Source organism: Lissotriton helveticus, chromosome 5_1 (genome assembly GCF_964261635.1).
Source record: "Lissotriton helveticus chromosome 5_1, aLisHel1.1, whole genome shotgun sequence".
In the NCBI taxonomy this organism is placed as follows: Eukaryota; Metazoa; Chordata; class Amphibia; order Caudata; family Salamandridae; genus Lissotriton; species Lissotriton helveticus.
The window spans coordinates 304,881,246-304,898,427 of NC_136065.1; the positions used below are offsets into that span (position 1 = coordinate 304,881,246).

A 17,182-nucleotide genomic window follows, 5' to 3' on the forward strand; every position below is an offset into this window, starting at 1 on the left:
AATGGATAGAATGACCAGAATAAGCTCCTAAAGTTTTCTTTAAAAAAACATCTGGCCTACAATTTCCTTCTGGAACGTCTGAATCACTGTTCATCTTCGCTAAGAAATGTATATGTTGCCAGTTAGGTCACGGTCACTCTGAAACATGTTGTAAGGATCCGGGGAAATCTGGTGTAATCTGTAAGGGATCGAGTGTTGTCTATAGCACATCTTAACCGGGTTGTTCATCTAGAGTAGAAGATGAAGATGTGCATGCATGTTGCGAAAGGCCCCCATATCTCAAAAGGTTGGTTTTTGCACATTCTCCTCCTTTTAAAGCACATATATCTTTTCCGGCACTTGGTTTATTCGAGAAATTTACATATCTCAGAAACCTTGTGTTTGTCTATGGCTGAGCCAAGCCAGTGATATGATGCAAGATTTCACTCAGTTTAAGGCTGTTATGTTCCATATAGTTACCCCAATACAGGCACAGGGAATCACCAACCTTTCACCTATATTCTGCCCTACCATTACACATCATAACGGTTCTTAGTGCTGACCTTTTACCTAGTTACGGTAATTGTAGGAGAGTAGGATCTGCTTACTATGGTTACCCCCACTTTTTGCTGGTGTTTCACTGTTTTTCGACTGTAGTCTGGCTGGGGCCCCCCTGCTATTCAGGAACCCAGCCTAGCTGCTTCCTCTCTAAATTGATTGCATGAACTTTAGGTACACTCCAGATTGGTTACTGGGTACCCTTGTGAGTCCCTAGTATATGGTACCTTAGGTACCAAGGGCATAGGTACCCCAGAGGCCTTCCAGGGGCTGAAGCATGTATAATGCCACCTCTGGGAAGCCTTCCAAAATGGTACCACAGGTCTGCTACTGCAGCCTGGCTACGGTGGTGCTTGAACCCCTTACTAAGATATAGGTTACCAATATCTACCTTTAATCACGGACACATATAAACCTATAAGTCACTCCTGTGGCAGGCCTTATCAATCCTGAAATTGCAAAAAACACAGTTGATGGACAGAATGTAGAACAATGTCATACATTCACCCCAGTACAAGGATCTGGGCCTAAATCCATCGTTTTTTTGCACTCCACACCACCCTGGGTTAGACACTGGCTATATGCAAATCAGCTCTGACCCTGTGCCTCATGGGACCAGTCCAGTCCAAACTACCAAGCCATGTCTTTCCCAGACCGGAATCAAGCATCCAAGGACTGGTTTCTGGCTATCAGCCTTCATCAGCCTGGATAGCTTGACTCCAGTGGTGTGGAGAGCCTGGGACTCACGTCTGAGCATCCCCAGCCCACTCGGGGTGAAATTGCAAAAAACACAGTTGATGGACAGAATGTAGAACAATGTCATACATTCACCCCAGTACAAGGATCTGGGCCTAAATCCATCGTTTTTTTGCACTCCACACCACCCTGGGTTAGACACTGGCTATATGCAAATCAGCTCTGACCCTGTGCCTCATGGGAACAGTCCAGTCCGAACTACCAAGCCATGTCTTTCCCAGACCGGAATCAAGCATCCAAGGACCGGTTTCTGGCTATCAGCCTTCATCAGCCTAGATAGCTTGACTCCAGTGGTGTGGAGAGCCTGGGACTCACGTCTGAGCATCCCCAGCCCACTCGGGGTGAAATTGCAAAAAAACACAGTTGATGGACAGAATGTAGAACAATGTCATACATTCACCCCAGTACAAGGATCTGGGCCTAAATCCATCGTTTTTTTGCACTCCACACCACCCTGGGTTAGACACTGGCTATATGCAAATCAGCTCTGACCCTGTGCCTCATGGGAACAGTCCAGTCCGAACTACCAAGCCATGTCTTTCCCAGACCGGAATCAAGCATCCAAGGACCGGTTTCTGGCTATCAGCCTTCATCAGCCTGGATAGCTTGACTCCAGTGGTGTGGAGAGCTTGGGACTCACGTCTGAGCATCCCCAGCCCACTCGGGGTGAAATTGCAAAAAACACAGTTGATGGACAGAATGTAGAACAATGTCATACATTCACCCCAGTACAAGGATCTGGGCCTAAATCCATCGTTTTTTTGCACTCCACACCACCCTGGGTTAGACACTGGCTATATGCAAATCAGCTCTGACCCTGTGCCTCATGGGAACAGTCCAGTCCGAACTACCAAGCCATGTCTTTCCCAGACCGGAATCAAGCATCCAAGGACCGGTTTCTGGCTATCAGCCTTCATCAGCCTGGATAGCTTGACTCCATCCTGAAGGCAGAGTGCTTGGTTTTGTGTGAGAGGGTGCCCAAGCATAAGCTGAGCCCCTCTGCAGCTTTCAGAACCTACTCTCTGAGGCTGTTCTGTGATGCAGCCAGACCATATACTCTTAAGTGTATGCTAACTTTGGAATAGTAGCGGTAAATGCTAACTTTGGAATGGCTGCATGGAAACAGTTGTGTGTGATGTCAAATACTTTGGAATCCTATCCCCTCCCCCCAGTCTTGGCGGCGGGGGTAGAATTCCACCCTTCTAGAGGGAGAAGACATGTCCACACTTACCTGACCGGTAACAGTTTAAAAGAGCCCCAGCATCACAAAATGGATGCTGCAGCCACAGACACGAGTCTGACCTCCTGCTGCTGGACAAAACTATGGCAGGGGACGCCTGGACAATAGTTTCCTGTCACAGGGAGGTATAACCACCTCCCCAGACAGGCTTTAGTGTATTGGGGCTGGGTTGGTGCATTTAGTGAATGCTTTTCAGACAGTGCTTGGGGGGACACTTGGTGTCCCTGTGCATACCCCAGTTCAAACCGGTTGCAGGGGCACTCAGCCCCTGCTCTGGTGCGAAACTGGTTAAAGGGGAAGGGGTGTAACCACCCCCACCCTGGGTCCTCCCATAGGTGGGACCCTAGAGTAAGCCCAACCCCTAAACTTAGTATAAGTATAAGACTTTAAATTATACCTGGACGAAACTCTGCAACGTATATCCTGGAACTTCGACATTCTATTTTGACTAGAAGACAGAAGAATCTCCCTTGATGTCAAGGAGTGACTCCCCTGTTTAAACGGGCACCAAAGAAGCATCTTATCTGTCTGCATTTCCAAGGCACCCGCCGGATCCCGAAGGATTTGCGACAAAGGACCCAGACTTCCAGACTTCTACAAGGCCGACACGAGATCACAGCAAAGCTGAGACCCGCAGCCCTCACGAGTGAGGTGGAACCGCAACTCCTGGACACGTGCACATTTGCTAGTGCACCTACTTCCCAAGCATTCCCGAAGTTGTACATTGGTCCACTCGTAGTCCAAGCCCTGAGCATCATCTGCACCGAAGATTGTGGGCCTACACTCCACGAATGTTCCGTGGGACCGCTTCTAGCATTTCTGCTTGAGGCCCCTTCGCGATCCCTGGTCCGTCGACTGGTGGGTCCCCACGAAGGAAACACCTTTGTTTCTTGGGCTTCCCTGGTTACTCCAGACGTACCCTGACTCCCCTCCAAAGGGTGAGTCCCTCAGACCTTGCTGGTCTGCTCCGAAGCCAATCTTTGCTTTCTGCGTAGGTTGCTGTTGCCAAGGCTTGTTGGGTCCAATCCGGATACCGACACCGCAGCACGTGACGTCCGTCGTGGGACAGCTTGAATCCAGCTCCTGGTTGTCGCCGACGCACCCTGGTCCTCGTGGCTGAAGAGTCAAGCTTCACCTTCTGTACCTGAAATCACCCCACATCGGTGGGCATCTGCTCATCGTCTTCCTGGTCACTGGCTAGCAACTCAAACTCTGTCCCCTCTGCTTTCAGATTCTTCAGATCTCCGATGCACCCTTGGATCCTTCCGGACACTTTCCACTTAGACGCCTGCAGCACTTTTTCGCAGGTCGCCATAGAAAACGACGACGAAACCCGACACAAAAAGACACCTATGCACCCGGCTTCCCTGGGTGAGGTAACACAAGTACTTCGGTGCTCCCGTGGGTCTTGACTCTCGAACTGTCTAATTCTCAAGGGGTTTGCTCCAAGTCCACTCCTAAGTGTCCCTAATCTTTAAAAATATAATTGGAACTTTCTCCATAGAAGTCAACGGTGCTTCGCAGATGTGTTTAGACACTGCACGCGTCCCCGTGGGTCTCCTGCATCACTACCTTGGGTGGTTCCTGGTTGCCCCAGCGGTTCTACAGGCCCTAGGCCTTGTCTCTATGTCTGTTGTGGTTCTTACACAACTTACTTATTATATGGTTTGTGGCGCCCCTAGGGCTAATCATATATTGTGCTAATTTACTGTGTGCTAAATAAGTTTACTGTATGTACTTTTGCCTCTAGCCTCATAAAGAGATTAGAGGGATGTGTTTAGATTAAATACATACATTTTATATATATACCTGGTGTGTTTCTCCTTTCATTTGGTCATTCACAAGATTATAGACTGGTAAAACAAGCTCTTTTACATTCCTTCAAGCATTAGCCTGAAGGCTGCTCTCCACAGCTACCACTAGGATAGCTTTCTATATAGGTTGTCTTTAAACCTACCATCAATAAGGGTCGTTTGGACTGGTGCAAGGTGCCCACTAGAATAGTGGACAGCATAAGCCAGGCCAACTTCTCACAGTAATGTCCAGAGATGACATGGGGTTTTCTCCGAAAAGCTTAAGCCTCATTCATTATGCATGAGGATTCTTGGAATCACAGCAGGACAGCACGCCTACCATCTTCTGCATAATAACTATGTATAAGGGTCATTACATCCGTCATCCCAATACGACATGACACAGCAAGGAATATCCCTAGGGGGTACCACTTTGGGTATATATACATCATCTCTTACTGAAATAGTCAGAGGAGAGAAGGACTTCCATGCCGGCACACTGAAGTGAGACGCTGAGGCTCCTGCACGCAGACACTCCAGCTCGCAGTGGTCCAACATTCCTTGCGGGGTGTCCATCTCGAGGCGAAGACAGGATCCAACAGTCTCTCACTCCAGGTGATGGGGTTGACTTTATCCTAGAGGGAGTCTTGGCTTTACACCCACATACATGCTAGGTACATTCAGGTACATCTAGTTTGGGACGCATTTTATTGTCATGTATTTTATTTACTTGCCTGTATTCATTGTTTTAGCACGATGATAGAAATCTACCATCCTTTTACTCTGTTAGTGCTTATCATCATTTACATCTGTTACTGTCTGATGGTTGTTTCAGCACACCTATTTTACACTAGAATGACGCTGGGTCAATAAACGCTTATTGAAAAACGTCCCCACCATTTATTCTGTGTATCTCTCTGAGACAAAGTGAGCATGAGTGACTGAGCGAAAAGTAGTACACTGTTTCCACGATTCTGAGGGATCAGGGTTGCCATGTTCGATAGTTGCCAATAACTATTCCTTCCTTGGTAAGAGGGGTTTCTAGTGGCACTGTATGCTAGCTGGTATATAGGCTGACATATCCAGTAGGGGTGTCCAGAATCAGTCTGACTCCAATCTTACAGTATATGTTGTCTAAACGTGCAGATTCTAAATCGGTTTATAGGAACTACACGACAAGGCTACTGCAGCAGCACCCCATTCCAAATATCCAATCTGTCTGAACCCTAAATTTGCCCCGCTGGAAAGATTTTCTCTCCAAAAACATTCCTAAGCCCATTGGTAAAACAATTGACTTTAGCAAACCACAAAGATCTAAAAGTGCCCCGGACACCCGCCCGCCACATCCCATAGACCTAAAGCAAATTAGACTTTCCTATTGTTTCCTATGGTATAATTTTTTTATTTCTTAATTTGATACTTACATCTAATTTTCTGCATTGTAACTTTACATATATTTTTATCCTTTTTATTGAATCTGGTTTGGACAACAAACGTCTTTCTTTCTTTTAGTGTAATGAGGTTTGTGCTAGCTGGTCACTAAAATTAATTTACCTTTGTGGGTCTGTTGGGACAGGGATGTCCTAGAACAAAACTGAGGGAGTGAGAAGTGATGGTAACCAGTGAATGTGACCAGTGGATGTGGGAGTAATTAACACCTGAATGCATCCGCTTCCCATTTCTAACCTGTCAAGGGTCCCCTGAGAATAAGTTTTTGAAATAGGGCACACTTTACGCATTTTAAAAGTGATCAGCATCCCAAAGTACAGCTGGTAACCTACATCAAAGTGCTCCCTCCATAAGTTGGGTTCAGCCCTCCTGATATGCCACATAGTAATATGTGGATGAGAGTCTGCCTTAAAAAAAATTTAAAACTTCTTCCATTGGATTTGAAAACAGGATTGGAGAAGTCTAACTTGGGAGGTGTCCTCCTTTGGCTTGGAACAGGAATGTCCCCTACATTATAAATGGATTAGTACCGCATGCCTGAGTGCCTGACTGAACGTGTAATTAGTATGCTGACTTTTACTTTGGCCCTGTCGTTCGACTTATCTAGTGTGTGAAAAGAGGCCTGTCCCTGACAATGCGAGGTCCAGGGCCTGTCCTGTGACCTGAAGCAGAACACGAAGCCTGTGCTCATATTAGGCAATGGACTACTGACCTTGCCGTGGGTACATCACGTAAGTCGGTGGTTGCAGGATACACTGTTTTGTAAATTTAAAGCCAACACATAACTTAAGGTGTCTTAAAACTGTACACTGGAGTCAATCTTTATAAATGGCATGGTTTATATTTTAAATACTTTGCACTAAGAGACTGACATTTCATTCTTCTTTTAAAATTTTGCTCAGACTGATAAGAAAAACACTTGTAAAGATCCAATTTACTTTCCACAGAACTGTCATGCTAAGTACAACTTCTGCTTTGAATGCAATATTTCGACTGGCATACACAGGATTTTATGGTGCTAGGGGAAGGGCCATCTATTGCACTCACTTAGATGGCATCCAAAGCATAAGATGCTCTTAGCATGACAGTTCTAGAGACCTGTAATCCTGCTTCCTGGGCTACTACACAGCACCAAGGGACAAATGTGCAAGGCTTTTTTGAGGTTGCAATGCTTTTTAATGTACAAAGGCTCAATTTGAGATTGGGTTTGCAATTCGGTATTAGGAAGGGGATTGTTCCGGGCGTCCCTTCCTAATACTGAATCACAGTGGTATGTGCGACAGCTTTGCGACTGAAATACAGTTGCTGAACATTTGCATTTCACCACCTACTTCAAGAAGGTGGTAACCCATTCGCAAATGAGAAGGGGTCTCCAAGGGACCCCTTTCCCATTGTGAATGTTTGGGAAACACATTTAAGAGCAGGCAGTGGTCCCACAGACCACTGCCTACTCTTAAAAAGTGACAAGAATTGTTTAATTTTCCTTTTTGAAACACTCTCCATTTTACTTTAAAGAAAATGGGCTGCAATTAAAAGAAAAATTGCTTTATTGAAAAGCTGTCACAAACATGGTGGCCTGCTGACACTAGCAGGCCACCATCCCTGTGAGTTTTGAGATTCCCAATGGGTTGCAAAGACCTACCTCATGAATATTAATGTGGTAGGTCTATAAGCAACCCACTGGGAATCACAAAAATGTGCTATTTGGTAAATGCAAACACCTTAATACATCTGATCTGGCCTCAAATGTCTAAATTCTGTGGAAAGTTAATTGGGTCTTTGCAAGTATATTTCCAATCTAAAACTTCCTTATTCTATTCAGAGTGAGCTGAGTGAAAAGTATTTAAAATATAAACCATGCCATTTATAAAGACTGAAAACACTAAATTCAATGTAGAGTTTTAAGATACCATAAGATATGTGTAGGGCTTTCTTCCAGTATTTTGAAATGTCTTTTCCTTCTGTTTTTTTTCTTTTCTAACTAATACTTTAGAGACAAAAATTGCCATAAGTCAACAGGTTGGCACTCGCATTAAAAAGCTGGAACATAGCTTAGGCAAAACTTCTTTGTATATGGTGAGGGCTTCAGCAAGGAAATTACATTTTTCATGGAGCGCTAAAAATTCTAGCATTCTTTGATGTGACTTATTGAACTACTTCAAAAGCCAAATTGACCTAGGCCATTACCTTTACTGGCCCTGGCATCAAAACAGCTGCAAAATGATGCACAGAATTACCCCCTCCCCACCTCCACCTCGGCACTCACCCACTCACCCCCCATTGACACTCGGAAACTAATACAGATATGAAGCACAACGAAGGGTTATTGTTTCTGACCATTTTCCTACTGCACACCATAAAATCACATCAGAACATCTTTTGTTTCCCAATAGCGGCCCAAGTTTGCCAGGGGTCCACAAATTTGCATTGTGATCATGAGACTGCCCTATGAAGGATTATTCACAGGGTCCTTCAAATCCCATCAGGCAGAAAGATGGGGCAGCCAAGGGTAAACAGCAAAAATATCAGGTCAAATTTAGCCTGAAATAACCAGCCAGGGGTAAGACAGATGCCTCCAACCACACCAAAGACTACGTGCACGACTCTGCAGTGGGCACTGAACTTGTTGAGCTGTCACCCACGATGGATGAGGGGGGCCCTCAAATCTAGCCACAGCTTCATTAGTGTTATTTGATAAAGCCAAAATTATTGCCATGACTACAGGCCTTGAACACTGGTAGTTGTCCAGAGCTCTCCATATACATGAGAGGACATTGCGTACAACTGAATGAAGGAGCTGGAAAGGGTTTCCAGCCCGACCTCTAACTCATCTGTGCAGTTTCAGGGTACAATTCTTGATTGCTCTTTCACTTCCTTCCTCCTCCTTCATGGGGTGGATTTATTCAGCAGAAGGCAGTATCCTTACCTTTAAAAAACAATTAACATAAACAGTGCATGGCTACTGCTCATGCCGATTCCCATTCGTACCCTCTTGATATCCTTCTACTCTTTCAACAGCGCCTCTGCCTGGCGCACATCACCGTAGGGATCACTGGGCCTTCTCGGAGACGGTGTACAGGCACACAGCATCCCGCTGCCTCTGTGGCTAAGCTTGGTAGTCCTTATTGCAATTCGAATTTACGCATCGTTGGCTCACATACCCTCCATCACTACGCCAGGTGCAGCTGCATCACGATAAAGGCAACTCAGTGGTCGCCACGCATGACATGGGAACACTTTTCATATAGGCTCAAAACAAAACCAGAGCCCTTCAAAACACACCTTTTAAAGTGTGTAGCATGTTCCCTGTATGTGCAAGTGCTTCAATGCCCCAATTGGGGAAAGCATGTGCTATATAAAGTCTGCAGCCGAGGTCGGCAGTAGGAGTTCCGGCAGGGCGGTGACGTGGGGAGGGGAGGGGCAGGGTGGGGGGTAGTAATGTATGGATTACGGAGTTTAACAGGTAAGTAAACATAAATAGATAAAACGAATTTCGTTGCGCGCACTGGATCACATTTGGTGATGCAGTGCGCGCAACAAAATTCGTTTTATATATTTATATGTTTACTTACCTGTTAAACTAAGTAATCCATACATTACTACCCCCCAAACTGCCCCGCCCCCGCCCCACGTCACCGCCCTGCAGGAACTCCTACTGCCGACCGTGGCTGAAATGCTGCAAGGCGCCAAAGATATAAGCAAGTCAAAAAATGCTTTTCCTATGGAAACATGGCCCTAACTAACCTACCTACTGGCACACACCAGTAGGTAATATGCAAGCTGCTCGGACGTCCTGCGCAGCCGCTGGTCGAGGGTGGCATGCTTGGGGACAGCCTGCCCTGGTCCCACCAGGCACCAGAAGCATCGAACTCACCTGCCCGCCCGGATTTGGAGCCCGTTCTCCTGTGTCTGGTATCCCACAGGCCTCCAAGGAAGGACACCCCACAGACTGCAGCGGGATCTCAGCCAGACACCGGTGTCTGTTTGCACAGGGCAGGCAGGCAGGCCGGCCGACGGGAATCCTCCGGGCAGTGGAAAGGCGGGGCAGTGAGGGAGACGACGGGCCTTCACTGCACTCTGAATGATTAAACCTTCAACAAACAGAGGCCCGGAGCAGACCAGGTAGGAGGGCTGGATGGGAACATAATCCCATTTCTGAGCAGAGTTCCAAACTGCACCCCCACGCCCACGCACGGACTGACAGAGGCTTTACCTTACCAAGGCTGAAGTATTCCGCAACCGTCCAAAGGGTCGAGATAAGGGCTCTGATGCGAAAAGACAACATTTCCAGTAAAACCAGATTTCACAAGAGCCAATGTAAGCCCTTCCACCGCGTGCCTCCCGTATGATATTTTCATTTGTGATTAAGAATTACGCTGCTTGCTCAGAGGAAACCGCAAGAAAATGAAATTTTGGGAGTCGCTCCTCAGGGGCGGCGTAATTAAATTTATTGCGGTAATATATTCAGGTTCACAAGATAGCCGCAGAAGGTCGATAGGTCCCGGGCACGCAGCCTTTACGGAACTTTCATAAAACAATAATGTATTATGAAATGACAGGACCTGAGCTTCTTAGTACAGCAGCAATAAAACGAAACATGCATATGCTTAACCGAGGGGCCTACAAGACACACGCTGCTCAGTTAGTAAACAAGAAATACAGAGCATTTCAAATTCAAATGCAATGAGGTGAACAACCAATGTAGGTTATTCAGCATAGATCTGGAAGGTAAAATAAGGGGTTATTCATCCCATGGGCTTTGAACAGGGCCACTGGAATTATGTGTCAGGAGAGGGCCAAATTATGTGTCAGGGCAGAGTAAATTATGCGGCAAGAAAATGCTAATTATGCGGCATGATGCAGCACATTTTGTGATAGCATTGCTTCATTATTTCATAATTTTTAAACTAGGTAAAACGTGGTGGCCATTGGTTGCATCTCATTAGTACAAGTTTAACATTCAAATAAAGAAATAAGCAACAGAAAGTTGACCAGTCCCGCTTTGTAAAGGGCCTTCCACTGTGTGGCAACACATGCTTTTGCATTTTAAGTAACTTTTTAACTGTGTGAGCTACAAACGATTTGTTTGTTAAAATCTGCAGATTATGCAGCAGATGATGGAGTATGTGGCAAATGAGACAAATCTATAACTATGCGAAAATCTCCGCGGTCGCACAAACGCATAATTCCAGTGGCCCATGTTTTGAAGACGGGGCAGCTGAGGTCATCATGTTGCACAGGTTTGGCTCTTAACTGGAGTGGTTTTAATCTCACTTAAAGCTAGTGAAGGTGTTATCACGTCTTATGACTGGAGAGATTGTCCCAGAGTATTGCTCTTGGCACTTTAATGATCAGCCACCAAATCTGGCCAAGTGCCACGCTGGGATGAACACTTTGCGCTCAGTGCAGGATCACCGGTTGTTTGAGACTGAAAATTCTGACAGGCGATTTGAGTTTTACCAACCAGTATAGATGGGACCCTACAGACGAGGGCGTTTCTTAGATTTCTGGAAGTAGACGGAGCCAGTTACTTTAGGTTTAAAGCATTTTATTATCGTTTCCACAACAAAGAAAAACAATACATACAAGGAATACGGTAATCACGATAATGCAAAGCAAAGACTCTCATCAGAGACGCCATCAGCATTAAAATATGACCAACTATACGCCCACAGAGCCCCATCAGGAGCATAAGTGACATGACTTACCCATCCCAAACCTAAATTAGAAAACACCCCCCCAACTCCCTTCCCTCCCTGCCCGAACTCCCCCAACCCTCCCCGTGCCTGTGCTAGTGTCCAATAGCCCTTCATATCCTCCAAGAAGCACTGCTTACATCCCATCCTCCCCCCCTCACCAATCACGGAATCGGGGCAGTCAATCGCATCAGCCTGAGATATCGTGGACAAGTGATCTCCTTGAACTCTGATTGTAACAGGACTCTAAAAGGCTGCCACAGGTCATCAAATTTGTCCACATCCCCCGCCACCGTGAGGGACATCTTTTCCATCCCCAAAACATGCCACAACCTGTGCAGCCAGCCCGTGATAGTGGGAAGAGTGGTGGTGCGCCAGAATATCAGTATGTTTTGGATCGCGGAGCCTAAAGCGATCGCAATGTGTCTCCCCCTTCTAGATCGCAGTGGGTACATCAGACCATTGGGTAACCCCAGTAGAACATAGGCAGGAAGGCGTGGTAGTTCGATGTCAAAGCACTGGTCCAGCTCATCTAAGACCTCCCGCCAGTACGGACCCAGCAACGGGCAATCCCATAAAATGTGTGTGAGTGTACCTGTTTGCCCACATTCGCGCCAGCACGTGTCCTGGATGTTATGGTTCATGTCGTGCAATCTCTGAGGCGTGTAGTACCAGTACGTGGATACCTTCGTAAAGGTCTCCGTGAGACCAGTGTGGTATGCCGAGTGCCGTGCTCTATAGGAGATGTCGTCCCATTCCTTGTGACTCAACGCCCTCCCCAGCTCACGTTCCCAGCGAGCCCTCCCGGGGTTATAAAAGTGGTGTGCGGGGGGTTGTAGGAGCCGATAAATGTCCGAGATGAGCTTGGCGTCCGAAGAACGTGTCGCAAGCCACATCTCATATGGAGTGAGTTTGCGATCGGCCAGCTCCCGCACCTGCGGCTGTAGCGCCCAATGGCGGACCTGCATGTAACGCATAAGTTCCGTCTCGGGCAAATGGTATTCCCTGCGCAGATCATCAAACGGCACAGCGCCCTCCGAGCCATAAATATGAACCAATGCACAGCACTTGGCCGCTTGCCAGAGCGAAAACGCTCCAGGTTCCGTCCCGGGTCGGAAGTCGGGGTTCCCCGCCAATGGCGTGAGCGGCGACGGGAAGGTGGTGAGCCCATTCCTAACACTCACGGCATCCCAAACCCGAAGCGTGGTCTGCGTGACTAAGGACGCATAGAGATTAGGGGGCCGATGAATCCGGCGCAGGAAGGGTATCTCTTGTAGAGTCCTACCCGCCACCGCCTGATCTTGAAACAGCCAGTGTCTGTCAGATTCCCACTTACTCCACTCCACCAAGTATCTCAGCTGCGCCGCCTGGAAGTATTTGTGCAAGTCCGGGATGCCAAGGCCACCAGACTCAGGCGCCAGCGTGGAAAGGGCTCTCCGGAGTCTGGGCTTACGACCCTGCCAAACAAATCTTGCGATGTCGGCCTGGGTCTGCCGTATCCACCCTTTCGGCGGTTGTAGCGGTAAGGCCCGAAATAGGTACAGCACCTGCGGCAGGAGAGTCATTTTTACAGCAGCGATGCGCCCCAACAGCGAGAGCGTACCTTTGCTCCAACGGAGCAACTCCTCCTTTAGCTTCTTCCCTAGGGCCGCATAGTTAGCGGTGACCATGGCAGGTAGGGATGGTGCCAGCAGTACCCCCAGATACGGGATCAGGTCTCTAGACCACTGCATGGGGAATCTTTCTTGTAGTTCCAGCCTGGTAGCGGAGGCGAGCGAGACGTCAAGGGCCATAGACTTGCTCATGTTCATTTTAAACCCCGCCACTGCCGCAAAAACGTCCAGCTCAGTAAGACAAGCAGGGAGCGCTTCTTTCGGGTTGTCCAACATGAAGATCACGTCATCCGCATACAGGCTGATGGTGTGAATGTAACCCCCCATCCGGACACCCGTCACTGCCAGGTTTCGCCTAATCCTCTGAGCAAACGGCTCCATGTACAGAGCAAAGAGCAGTGGGGATAGAGGGCACCCCTGTCTGGTTCCCCGTTCTATTGCGAATCGGGCAGAGTTGCAACCGTTGACCCTCACGGTCGCAGTAGGAGATTTGTAACAGTTGAAGATGAGGGTACGGAACTTCTCACCCATCCCCAGTTTGCAAAGCACCTTCTCAAGGTAGGGCCAGTGCACGCGGTCGAACGCCTTTTCCGCATCCACCGAAAGCAGCATACGTTCCCCAGGGACCCGGGAGGCCTTCTCCAAAACGTGGATCACCCTCTTGGTGTTGTCCACCGTCTGCCGACCCGGGACAAACCCGGCCTGATCCGGGTCCACCAATCCCGGGAGATGAGGCGCCAAACGCGCCGCCAGAATTCCCGTGTAGAGCTTGAGGTCCACATTGAGCAGCGAGATCGGTCGATAGGACGCGCATTCAGTACGGTCCTTCCCCGGTTTAGGGATAACCGAAACCGTCGCCCCCAGTAGGTCCGGGGGGATAGCCCCGGGCTCTGCAAAGGAGTTAAAAAGTCGCGTCAGTAGTGGGGTTAGTTCCTGGCAAAATGTTTTGTAGAAGAGTGGAGTATAACCGTCGGGTCCCGGGGCCTTCCCATGTTTGAGTCGGGAAATAGCCCCGATCACCTCCTCCGGGCGGATATCCCTTTCCAGGTGATCCGCCTGTTCCGGCATGAGTATAGGAAGGTCGACCGATGCGAGGTATTCGGTCTCGGCCTGGGCCGAGGGAGGCTCACCGGCGTATAGATCCGCATAGTATCTGCGGAAGCCGTCTGCAATCTGGCTGTCCTCAGAGGCCAACCCTCCCCCGGGCACTGACAGTTCCTTGACCTTCTGGAGCTGGTGTCGCACTCGAAGTTTATTCGCCAGCAACCGGCCGCAGCGGTCACCACCAGTATAGTATGCGTGTTTCAGGCGTAGCGCAGCATATTCCGCCCTGTCCAAGTCCAGCGCAGAGAGAAGCTTCCGCGCCGCCTTAAGTTGCCTCCAGACTCTGGGGGCCCCCGTCCTCTGGTGCACCAGTTCTAGCTCCCGAACCGAGTTAGTAAGCTCGTCCCTCTTCCGCTGTCTGTCCCTATTCTCAGCCGAGGAGATAGAAATGAACTCACCCCGGAGCACCGCTTTCAGGGCTGCCCACTGCGTCGCCAGGGAGGTATCATCGTTCTCGTTGTGTTCCCGGTACCCAGTAATCGCAGTCCGAATCTTAGCCAGTACGTCTCGCCTATGTAACAGGGTATCTCGGAGGCGCCAGACCCCGCGTGAAGGAGATACCGGCGGCAGCTGGAAGCAGCCCGACACCGGAGCATGGTCCGACAGCGTGAGAACCCCTATGTCAGAAGCAGTCGCTAGCGCAGCCAGCGGTCCCGACACTAGGAGGTAGTCCAGTCTGGCGTAAGTTCTATGTGCGTGAGAGTAGTAGGAATAGGCTCTAGAAGTGGGGTGTAGGTGTCTCCATAAATCGTGCATGTCCAGGTCCCCCAAGTGTGAGGCGCTAAGCTGCGAGAATTCCCCAGTTTGGGGGTGGCGCTGCGCGGACCTATCTAAAGATGAATTAAAGACCATATTCAGGTCGCCGCCAATAAGTATGTGCCTGTCTGGGGTAGTCGCGATGTCAGCTAAGGCAGACTGCAAAAACAAATCCTGGCGATCATTAGTGCTATATGCTGAGCCCACCGTGAAAAAGAAACCCCCCATCCTAACCCTATAAGCCAGGAGCCTCCCCTTTTGCTCCGCCACTTTGTGCAGTACCTCCCCTTTGAACTTCCCAGACACCAAGATGGCGACCCCCGCTGTTTTAGACGTCCCAGAGGAAAAAAGCTGAACCGGGAACTTCGGAGACCTCAACCTGGGACAGTCACGGGCCAGGAGGTGAGTCTCCTGCAAAAGGCAGATATCCGCCTGGGTGCTCTCAAGGAGGGACAGTATCGCCCTGCGTTTGACCGGGTTATTCAACCCCTTTACATTAAGGGTCACAATCCTCAGGGCCATGAACAAACAGTGAAATCACAGCGGTAAGTGGGCCTGAATGCATTATCACCTCACAAGGCGGGAAAGCAGGTCGAAACAAGTGCCCCAGAGGACCATTCAAGGGCATCAACAGGTCGGTGACAAGTGGGCCAGAAGCATCAGAAGGTCCCAGCCAGCTAGGCAGCACGTGATGGAACCAAAGCCCTGCAGAGCCAGCCCGACAACTCACCCATCGGCCCAGCGTGGAAAGGACAAGACAGTAACAGCTACATGGAACCTCAGCGGGCACCCAGCCTACAGACCGAATCCCCACCCGAGTGGACCCCCCCCCCACCCCTGTGAAGCGGCAGAAGAGCACAAGTAGCACAACATGAGACAAATGAGGCACAACCCGAGCCCCGAACCCCCCCCATCCCCACACCCCAAACAATCCCCAAACACCCCAACTCCCCACGCCTCCACTCCACCTCCGCAGACCTACCCAGTTCCCCTCCCACTCCCCACAACAACAACCCCAACTTCACGGAAATCCCCAGTGTCCCAGTCCAGCCCCTAACGGGCAAGTCTGTGGTAAAGTGTCCGAGTGGACGTCCAGCCACCAACAATGCTCCCCCAGAGCCCCCCCCCCCCCCGGAACCCTCAAACCTGCAGTGCCGGTGATGCCAAGATGATCTCCCCCCGGATGATGCTCAGGCCGTCACGGCCACGTCGCTAGGCGATGTGGAGCCGGATACCTCCCTTATGGCGCTGTCCATGTCCGCCCTGATCGTAGGAGAGTCCGGCCTAGATGGTTGAGGTGTGGTCCGGCGCCGACGAACTGTCTGCCAGCCCTCTCTAGAAGTGCGTCGGCGAGGCGCTGGTGTGTCTTCATCCGTAGCGGTGATACCCAGCACTCCACACGTGTCCTGGAGGGATCTCATTTGATGCAGCGTTCCGTTCCACCGGAAAATAAGCCTGAAGGGGTGCCCCAGGAGTACTGCGTGCCATGCTCCCTCAGGAAATCCGTTGCGATTTTGAAGGATTTGCGTTTCTGCAACGTGATCGTGGACAGATCGTGATATAAAGCAATTTGGTGACCTCCGAAGCTCACCGGTTGTTTCTGACGTGCTTCACGGAGGATCCTCTCCTTCAGAGGAAAGTCCGGCAGAAAGGCCAAGATATCGGGAGGCGGCGCCGCAGCTCGGCGCGGCGGCCCAACTCTATGCGCTCTGTCAATCCTCACCGGAAAGTCCTCCGCTTCTCCAAGGATATCCCGAAACAGACCCCGCAGGTAGGCCGCGACGTCCTCCCCTTCTTCGTTGGACGGGACGCCTCTGACCCTGATGTTGTTGCGCCTGGACCGGTTCTCAAGATCCTCGGCATGGGCCTGCAGGTCGATCTGTTGATCCCTGAGCCGTAATACTTCCTGTTGCAGCTACGTGATCTCCTCGTCTCTGGCTTGATTAGCGTCTTCAATGGTGGCGACCCGTTCTCCAAGCAAATCGACTTCCCTCCTCACCTCTCGGACCTCGCCAGCAACCTCCTGTTTCAGCGTTTGAAAGTCCTCCCTGAGCGTGCTAAACAGCGACTCCAGAAAGGACCTGGTGACCGGGGGCTCTCCTCCTTCTGCTCCACGAGAGCCGGTCGAGGGGCTCGGTACTGGTTGGGATCTGTCCTGCCTCGGGGCGCCCCTGTTCAGCATCTCGGGCAGGGTACGCTCACCCTTTTTACCCCCTCTGTTGCCCGACATCGCAGAGG

General features: G+C 49.7%; 1 protein-coding gene across 1 annotated transcript in view; it reads right to left on the reverse strand.

Annotated features, from left to right (window-relative positions):
- Positions 1–17,182, reverse strand: part of H6PD (hexose-6-phosphate dehydrogenase/glucose 1-dehydrogenase) — a 56,574-nt gene that overhangs the window by 16,270 nt on the left and 23,122 nt on the right. The window lies entirely within an intron of this gene.